The sequence below is a fragment of the Neolamprologus multifasciatus genome, chromosome 7, assembly GCF_963576455.1.
Source record: "Neolamprologus multifasciatus chromosome 7, fNeoMul1.2, whole genome shotgun sequence".
Lineage (NCBI taxonomy): Eukaryota > Metazoa > Chordata > Actinopteri > Cichliformes > Cichlidae > Neolamprologus > Neolamprologus multifasciatus.
Window position 1 is genome coordinate 18450356 of NC_140445.1, and position 10458 is coordinate 18460813.

General features: G+C 41.5%; 1 long non-coding RNA gene and 1 pseudogene across 2 annotated transcripts; one reads left to right on the forward strand and one right to left on the reverse strand.

The window, feature by feature from the left end:
- The first annotated feature begins 169 nt into the window (after positions 1-169).
- LOC146514081 (uncharacterized) lies at positions 170-2480 on the forward strand (annotated as a pseudogene). The gene is made up of 3 exons (XR_014875127.1): positions 170-514; positions 669-809; positions 958-2480. The product of XR_014875127.1 is annotated as an uncharacterized LOC146514081 (transcript).
- Positions 2481-5638: 3158 nt separating this feature from the next.
- LOC146514082 (uncharacterized) lies at positions 5639-6683 on the reverse strand. The gene is made up of 2 exons (XR_014874850.1): positions 6038-6683; positions 5639-5889 (listed from the first exon to the last, which is right to left on the reverse strand). It is a non-coding gene; the product is annotated as an uncharacterized LOC146514082 (long non-coding RNA).
- Between the last annotated feature and the right edge of the window lie 3775 nt (positions 6684-10458).

The window sequence follows — 10458 nt, forward strand, 5'->3', positions numbered from 1 at the left end:
TTGATTTAATTTCCAATTGGATATTGTTGTAATATTTGTTTTAAACAGACAAAAAAAGTTCATAACTACAAGTAATGTTATTTATTGTTTTATTTATTTATTGTATCCACTGTAGAAATTGGCACGTGTGAGAGTCAGCACACAGAGCTCGGTGATGCTGGGGTAAGACTTATAGGGCTTTGGAGCGTGATGTCACGGGGGTGGGCGTGGAAAGGATTTTGGCCTGATCCGCCATTTTCGGGGTCTAAGAGCAAGCGACGAAGGAGCGAAAGCACAGCCATGGTTCGTACTTGCTGTGTGGTCGGCTGCAATGTTCGATCTTACGATCGGCACGGGAATAAGCTTGGGTTGTCTTTTTATGCTTTCCCAACCTGGAAGCAATATCAAGGAGCTCATGTATCGGATGTTACCAAACGAAGGCGTCGAGCCTGGATAGCAGCCGTGAGACGAGCTGATATCAAGTTCTGTTCCATCTCCCCATATCACTTGGTGTGCTCCAGACATTTTCATTCCGGTAAGTGCTAGATATGTTCATATCACACTTTATAGCTGAATAATATTATCGTTGGTGGTCTCGGAAGTTATAGAAATTGCGATCAAACATGAATGGAGTGACTTTGCAGACATGTGCTATGTAAAGATTCGTTAATTCTTTTGCACAACTGTAGGGAAGCCTGCCTATGAAATGGATCAAACAAATCCAGACTGGGTACCAACGCTACACATGGGGCACTCCGAAATCCGAACATCACATTCAGACCGTCACAGGAGGCGAACACAACGGCAACAAAAAAAAGCACTAGTAGGAGGTAAACAACAACCCCATCCCCAACCACAATCTCTTATTTTAAAAGTTGATCTTAGTCAATTAGCACAAACATTTGAGTATTCATACTGCCTTAATGTATAAACCACTTTAAAATTCCCTTGTGTATTTGCACTCTTTTTATTGGACAGACTTTCACAATGGAGCTGCAGAATGTGAAGGTGAAGCCCCAGCAGAAGTTACCACAGAAGAGCAGCCAGAGATGGACACCGCAGGAGAGCAGCCAGAGATGGACACCACAGAAGAGCAACTCCATAACAACCTTGTTCTTTTGGCTGAAGGCCAAATTTGTCTTGGACAAGTAGAAGCAGAGGTAACGGGTGCAGATGCAGAAAACAGTGATATCAGAGAGAAACAGACAGAAGATCAAAGACTGATAAATGATTGTGTGCGCTGTGTACAGAGCAGAGCAGAAATAAACTGGCTGCTGGAGGAGAACAGAAAGTTGGACAAGACAGAGCTGAATGAAAACTTTTTAAAGGATGATACGGAAAAAGTGAAATATTACACTGGTTTTACTTGTTTTGCTATTTTTATGTCCATGTTCGAGAATGTAAAAGCTTTCCTACCAGCATCAAAGAAACTGTCGCATTTCCAAATGCTTTTACTCACACTTATGCGACTTAGACTTGATCTTCCTGTTCAGCATCTTTGTTATCTATTCAATGTCTCCCACAAAACTCTTTCTTCTATCTTTGCTGATACAATAGACGTTTTGTATGCTCGCTTTGGATTACTTGTACACTGGCCAGAGAGGCACTGTTTGCAAGCAACAATGCCTCCACAATTTACGGAAACTTTTGGAAATCGGGTAGCCATCATTGTAGACTGTTTTGAAATTCGTACAGAACGACCATCTAATTTAAAGGCTCATGCTCAAATGTACTCACACTACAAGGGTACACACACCATGAAATATCTGATCGGGATTACTCCACAAGGTTCAATTCATTCATTTCTAAGGAGTGGGGGGGCCGTGCATCAGATAAACACATCACAGAGCAATGTGGAATACTTAACAAGCTGTTACCAGGGGATGTAGTTTTGGCTGACAGAGGCTTTGACATCAGAGATGCGGTGGGAATGATGTGTGCGGAGGTTAAGATCCCAGCATTTACAAGGGGCTTCTGTCAACTAGATGCCAAGGACATAGAAAATACACGAGCCATTGCACACCTAAGAATCCATGTCGAGCGAGTAATTGGCAGTTTGCGCAACAAGTTCAAAATGCTACATACCACCATGCCAATCCGTTCTCTTCTTCCATGTGAGGGTGAAGACGTTACCTTCATTGATAAAATTGTGAGGGTGTTGTGTTTTGGTTAACATGTGCCCTAGTGTGGTAGTGAAACCAGGCACACATGAGACTTGTACTTGTTAATTAATAATTGTGAAAACTCTCAGTATGTCTCTGAAGACATAGTACTAGTAAAACCTTTTTTTTTATGTGTTATTGTATGAACACACTGACATTACGTTATGTAACCATTTCTGTATCTGTTTCACTAAAATGACGTTATAATAAAAGCAAGATAACAAATAACTATTTCACTCTTTATTTTACAGTTTGACAATTGTTACATGGTAAGTGCTGCAGGTTTGAAATCAAGTTATACATATTTCAATGCACTTCTGACAAAAAACTAGACACCAGTGGTGTCCACAGTGGTGGCAAACACAGCATGCATCATCGAAGCTGTGATTCTCCCAGCACGCCACACATACCATTCTGGGCTCTTGTGTTGCAGTCTTGTGCGTACCTCGATAGCTTCTGCCTGTTCTTCAGTAACTTTTGCTGCATTTATGTACTTTACACAGTGCAGTTGCAGCTCGGTAAGACCAAGGGACTGTGCACCTGTGTTGTGCAAACACGCCAGAGACATTGGTAATGTGGAAGATTGTACAGTGTGTGATGTGTAGTATTTCTCCAATCCAGACAAACACACTGCTTTATTGTGTTTATGAAGTGTGTCTAACACTTCATAAACAACTCCTCAAACGTAGCAGAAGGAATCTTTCGTTTTGAAGGACGGCTTCTTCTGCCTTTCACCACAGACAGTCCGTTTATATTTTCATCAAGAGTCTTTTTTTTGTGCTGCTGAAGATGAAAAGTCAATGTTATGGCCAACCTCTGGCTGTATCTTGGTTGTGTTCCCCGGCAAAACCCAGTAGGCTGGTTCATCTGTGACAGTCTTTGTGCCACGGATCCTCACTGTTGCCTCCACTTTAAATAGAAGTGCAGCGACATGGGTGCAGGTCTCAGCAACTCCGGCCATACAGGTGCAGTGTGCAGCTTCGACCTTCCCCGTGGTGCTTACAATTACCCATGGTCGTAATGCAGGTTCATTCAATCTTTGGGAGTGCATTACCTGTAACATACAAGCACAAGGTTGATGTAAAGACAAATGAAATGAGACAGGGAGGACACGAATTGGCGTTAATAATTTGCCCGATTATCAATGTGTTAATTTGCATCTACTTTACAATTATTGGCACATAATATGATAACGATATTTTAGCAGTTCGATGATAAATGTATAACATTAATTATGGTGGGGGGTGGAAAATGGCTATTACACTTGATGCGCTTCAGCTGACTTACCTTGGTATGAATGACGACGTACTCAGAGTTTGGCGGCTTGAAAATACCCAAATCTTGCACCCAGCCGTTGGTAAATTGGATGTGCGCCTCCAGTGACTTGTAATTTCGGAACTGGTTCTCTGTGTAGGCGCTTACTCCACAAACAAGATAGGCGAAAACATCGGGGTAGGACAGTGGCGGTAGGTCGTCTGGGTCTTTACTCCACTGCCGTATTTCGTACGGGTCCAGATTTGCGATGCACTCTATTTTTTTCAAGTAACGCTGCTTCGCCTCTGGACGTTTTCTTTTGAGCTGCTTTTAAGCATGATTCTTGTCGTCGTCGTTCCAGCAAAGTGAATAGGGCTTTGGATTCGTAGACCCCGAAAATGGCGCTGCGCTCCCATAATGCATTGCGGCGTGACGTCAACTCCAAGGGCTTTGGAGTTGACGTCACGCCGCAATGCATTATGGGAGCGCAGCGCCATTTTCGGGGTCTACGAATCCAAAGCCCTATTCACTTTGCTGGAACGACGACGACAAGAATCATGCTTAAAAGCAGCTCAAAAGAAAACGGACGGTATAGAGACCGATTGCGTCCAGAGGCGAAGCAGCGTTACTTGAAAAAAATAGAGTGCATCGCAAATCTGGACCCGTACGAAATACGGCAGTGGAGTAAAGACCCAGACGACCTACCGCCACTGTCCTACCCCGATGTCTTCGCCTATCTTGTTTGTGGAGTAAGCGCCTACACAGCGAACCAGTTCCGAAATTAGAAGTCACTGGAGGCGCACATCCAATTTACCAACGGCTGGGTGCAAGATTTGGGTATTTTCAAGCCGCCAAACTCTGAGTACGTCGTCATTCATACCAAGGTAAGTCAGCTGAAGCGCATCAAGTGTAATAGCCATTTTCCACCCCCCACCATAATTAATGTTATACATTTATCATCGAACTGCTAAAATATCGTTATCATATTATGTGCCCATAATTGTAAAGTAGATGCAAATTAACACATTGATAATCGGGCAAATTATTAACGCCAATTCGTGTCCTCCCTGTCTCATTTCATTTATTGTCTTTACATCAACCTTGTCCTTGTATGTTACAGGTACTGCACTCCCAAAGATTGAATGAACCTGCATTACGACCATGGGTAATTGTAAGCACCACGGGGAAGGTCGAAGCTGCACACTGCACCTGTATGGCCGGAGTTGCTGAGACCTGCACCCATGTCGCTGCACTTCTATTTAAAGTGGAGGCAACAGTGAGGATCCGTGGCACAAAGACTGTCACAGATGAACCAGCCTACTGGGTTTTGCCGGGGAACACAACCAAGATACAGCCAGAGGTTGGCCATAACATTGACTTTTCATCTTCAGCAGCACAAAAAAAGACTCTTGATGAAAATATAAACGGACCGTCTGTGGTGAAAGGCAGAAGAAGCCGTCCTTCAAAACGAAAGATTCCTTCTGCTACGTTTGAGGAGTTGTCACCAGTGTTAGACACACTTCATAAACACAATAAAGCAGCGTGTTTGTCTGGATTGGATAAATACTACACATCACACACTGTACAATCTTCCACATTACCAATGTCTCTGGCGTGTTTGCACAACACAGGTGCACAGTCCCTTGGTCTTACCGAGCTGCAACTGCACTGTGTAAAGTACATAATTGCAGCAAAAGTTACTGAAGAACAGGCAGAAGCTATCGAGGTACGCACAAGACTGCAACACAAGAGCCCAGAATGGTATGTGTGGCGTGCTGGGAGAATCACAGCTTCGATGATGCACGCTGTGTTTGCCACCACTGTAGACACTGTAGACACCACTGGTGTCTAGTTTTCTGTCAGAAGTGCATTGAAATATGTATAACTTGATTTCAAACCTGCAGCACTTACCATGTAACAATTGTCAAACTGTAAAATAAAGAGTGAAATACAGTTATTTGTTATCTTGCTTTTATTATAACGTCATTTTAGTGAAACAGGTACAGAAATGGTTACATAATGTAATGTCAGTGTGTTCATACAATAACACATAAAAAAAAAAGGTTTTACTAGTACTATGTCTTCAGAGACATACTGAGAGACATAAAAATAACAAAACAAGTAAAACCAGTGTAATATTTCACTTTTTCCGTATCATCCTTTAAAAAGTTTTCATTCAGCTCTGTCTTGTCCAACTTTGATTTAAGCTTTCTGTTCTCCTCCAGCAGCCGGTTTATTTCTGCTCTGCTCTGTACACAGCGCACACAATCATTTGTCAGTCTTTGATCTTCTGTCTGTTTCTCTCTGATATCACTGTTTTCTGCATCTGCACCCGTTACCTCTGCTTCTACTTGTCCAAGACAAATTTGGCCCTCAGCCAAATTAACAAGGTTGTTATGGAGTTGCTCTTCTGTGTTGTCCATCTCTGGCTGCTCTCCTGTGGTAACTTCTGCTGGGGCTTCACCTTCACATTCTGCAGCTCCATTGTGAAAGCCTGTCCAATAAAAAGAGTGCAAATACACAAGGGAATTTTAAAGTGGTTTATACATTAAGGCAGTATGAATACTCAAATGTTTGTGTTAATTGACTAAGATCAACTTTTAAAATAAGAGATTGTGGTTGGGGGTGTGGTTGTTGTTTACCTCCTACTAGTGCTTTTTTTTGTTGGCGTTGTGTTCGCCTCCTGTGACGGTCTGAATGTGATGTTCGGATTTCGGAGTGCCCCATGTGTAGCGTTGGTACCCAGTCTGGATTTGTTTGATCCATTTCATAGGCAGGCTTCCCTACAGTTGTGCAAAAGAATTAGCGAATCTTTACATAGCACATGTCTGCAAAGTCACTCCATTCATGTTTGATCGCAATTTCTATAACTTCCGAGACCACCAACGATAATATTATTCAGCTATAAAGTGTGATATGAACATATCTAGCACTTACCGGAATGAAAATGTCTGGAGCACACCAAGTGATATGGGGAGATGGAACAGAACTTGATATCAGCTCATCTCACGGCTGCTATCCAGGCTCGACGCCTTCGTTTGGTAACATCCGATACATGAGCTCCTTGATATTGCTTCCAGGTTGGGAAAGCATAAAAAGACAACCCAAGTTTATTCCCGTGCCGATCGTAAGATCGAACATTGCAGCCGACCACACAGCAAGTACGAACCATGGCTGTGCTTTCGCTCCTTCGTCGCTTGCTCTTAGACCCCGAAAATGGCGGATCAGGCCAAAATCCTTTCCACGCCCACCCCCGTGACATCACGCTCCAAAGCCCTATAGGGAAAGCAGTGAATGTGATCTTGTGCAGGATCACCATGCACAGAATGAAATTGATGCTTATCTATCTCTTCCATAAAACATTGTATATTAAACATTTATTTTTGCTGTGGAAAAAAATCAGTTTATTCTAAAATATATTTTGTACGAAACGAAATCTTTTTCTTTAATTGCTGTTTTTACCTAAAATGGTGCAAAGAAGTATATGAAAAAACGACAATGACTGCATTTGGTGGCTCACACATCTGTTTTCACCGTCATGACGTATATCATGTAAAAGCAGTGAAAGAAGAACCCTCTGCCTAGGTGAACCCAGATTAAGGTGTAATATTCTTATTTTTCCACGCAGGGGAGTGGGTCTGAAACTTCACACAGTCAACGAGTGAAGCCAGCCTCCAATAATCAAAGGGATTAAATGTGGCTTTGTCACGTGTGCTGTTTTTCATTGAGGAATACGTCCAGGAGGGGGCGGTATTGGTCAATTTATATGTCTAAAACAATTTAATTGTAAATTCATGGCAAAAAAAGTAAGTAGCCATAAATGTGGTTACATTGGACGAATGCTGGATAATGGTGTGAAAATGACAAAGATATAAATCAATCAATCAAAAATAAAGCATTTTTAAGTGTAAGTACTTATGTTAGGATATCACATTTTATAAAATGTTTTAGGTGAAAAAAGGGCCGGGGGCCTCAACAGACACTTTATTGCGTATACGTGTTCAGCGGATTCAGATATCTAAGCAGTCTATTACCTAGTGGCAACTTGAAACTGAGAATCAGAATGTGAGTGGCTATGAACATACTTGTTGGGTTGTGGGTGTAAATGGACAGGTATTTCTTGGTATTTCAGAATCTGCTGATCTTGTTAGATTTTTCCACAAAACCATATATAGGGCAACTGCAGCTGTGTGATGCTATCATGTTAATATGAACCAAACTCTCCGTAGAATGCTTCCTGCACCTTGTTGAATCTGTGCCACGAAGATTTAATGCAATTATAAAAGTAAAAAGTGGACGAGCCTGTGTAACAAATAGCGGGCTGTGAGTGTGCAAAACGGAATGGTTCACATACAGCAAAGGAAAGCAAAGTATTGTACTTTAGGTTTATCTTTAGTTTAATTAACCCTTGTGATGTCCACGGGTCATTTTTGTCCTCTAAAGAAATCTTTTGCTATCAAAAATGTGTTTTTTATTCATTAAATGGTCTGAAAATAACAGAAGTTATTCATTACTATACTATGCGTGATTGGAATAAGTTTTAAGTAATTTGATTTATTTATGGGGTTTTTATTGGATTTTATAACAGCTGCTGTCCTCAGGGGTCAAAAATGACCCCAAAGTACAAAGTGTTGCAAAGAGCCGTATTTTCACAACATACTGCTTTCAAACATCTTTGATCTTGGATCACTGATGTGTGGGGTCAAGCACTGGTCATAACAACCAAAACAACAACAACAACAGGCAGCACAATGAGGAGGCAGGTGCTCTATATTCAATGAAAGTTTATTTACACAGCACCGAATCACAACAACAGTCGCATCAAAGTGCTTCGTATTGTAAGGTCGACCCTACAATAATACATACACAGAAAGTAGCTCACAAGCCTCCATTGCACTAGAGATTTGCATACTTTGATGAGCATACATTTTTTTACCATGTTGTGCAAAGCAATGACCAGCAGGACAAAGCACATATTGTCCTCTAGTATAATGAGGAGGGAGAATCAATGTTCAGGAAGATCCAGGGTTAGAAGATAATGAAAATATAGCCAATATTTAGAGCACATGTTAACCTTTCTCTGAAAAAGCACATCACCCACCTGCAGAAGTGGAAGAAGGCTATGAAGTGAAGGAAAGTGATGAAGAATCTGAACTATGTTCAAGTAGGTTCTCAGGCCTCCAGGGCTTGGTAGTCTGAGGAGCTTGGAAAGAAAGTGACTGGGCTTCTTGAAGTTTCTTGAATTTTCAGGATGTGAAACTGAAATAGAAGATGTGTCAGAGGACTGCACATCTTCTATTTTAATTATGATGAAGACAAAGAATCAAGCAGGAAAGAGGAGTCAGCTGAGACAGAGGAATATTTGCAGTAATGTGAGGAAACATTGATCTGGTCTTCTATCCTTCCCAGTGTCAGACGATGCATGACTCTCTCATGGGCCTCAGAGAAAGACGATCTACCACAGTCCAAGCACATGTGCCAGGTCCCATACTCCTTCAGTTACTTTTCTACTCGAGTACTGAAAGCATTACACACAGTGTATTCTGCTTGTATTCTGCCTTTGAACGTTTACATGCCAATGGATGCATCAGAGACCAAGTTGGGGTTCAGTAACTTGCCCAAGGACACCTTGGTAAGAACTCCAGACTAGAGCACACAGAGATTGAACCAACAACCATCCAATCAGCAGATGACCTGCTCTACAGCCAACTCAATGACGAACAAGGAGGGACAACGAGAGAGGAAGAAAAATGGACCGAATGCAGCTGTAGGCGTATGTGTGTGTGTTGATTCTTACTGCCGAGCATCCAGTAGAGTCGCTACGGCCAGTTTATGACATCCTGAGTCTGGTAGAGTAGTTTTAAAGGTGACACAAGATTAATCATAGAAGCACAAAAAGGATATCATTTCTTGATAAAGACACAATAGATGATCATCGTTCATGACACAAACGTGCTCCCATTTGAGGTGTATGGAGCAAGTGGGCGTGTCTCCTGCTGTGATGTCAGACCCTGGTACTGATCTGACTGTATGAGCACCAAGTCCCCTTCAGAGGACTCTGTCCAACAGAACATCCAAGTAAACCAGGGATGAGATAAAAACATGGGCAGCATGTGATGCAGGTCCAGCTGTACATGGAACATGCTAGTGTACGATGGCAAACCGTCTCCTGCAGTCAGGACACGCCAGTTGTCCCTAACATTGCAGAAGGTTTCCAAAAGAAAACAATCACCTGTAACAACTTGTTTACTGTATATGACCCTTGGCCTGCAAGTGCAGAAAGAAAGCTGTCCATGATGGGACCAGTGCAGAGGAATAAACCTGAGCTTCCTCCTGATGGGACCAGTACAGAGGAATGAACCTGAGCTTCCTCCTGCACTTGGGTAAAACATGGACACGCCTTTGTTCTTGCTTCAGGCTCTCATGTGTTCACTCAGACTCATGCCCTGGTGTCCTATCATGCCAAAATATAGAAAACTGTCAGGTAATGAGTTGGAATAAAGTTGAATAAAACCTTGAAACACAGAGATGGATGATATTTTATGCTTCTTGCTTTATAAACAGTCAAAGCAAACGGGGTCATTTTTGAGCCCAGAGGACAACAGATGTGATTATTTGCTGCCAGTAAAAAACTTTAAGTAGTTTAAAAACAGCTTTCTAAATTAACTTTGACATAAACCCGTCTGTGATCATCTGTTAAAGCAACCGACTCTGGTTGTGAAACGATAATCACGATAACTGATGATTTAATTTATTTTTTACCCAAAAACAAAGAAAAAAAATCATTTTTATGAGGTTTTTATCAGACTTAAATTTGAAATGGAATAAAAAAAAATGTTTAAAAATGTTTGAATTAAGTTTTAATTAAAAGTGGGGGAAAAAATCGACTTCATATTAATTAAGTATCAATCAAACCAGATGGGGACATTTTTGACCCCTGAGGACCACAGGTGTGATTATGTGCTGCCATATAAAATTTATAAATGGTTCAAAAAAAACTTTCTCACTAAAGTTCAACATACAGCACTCTGTAGTTATTCAGATAGTCAAAATTATCTGAACA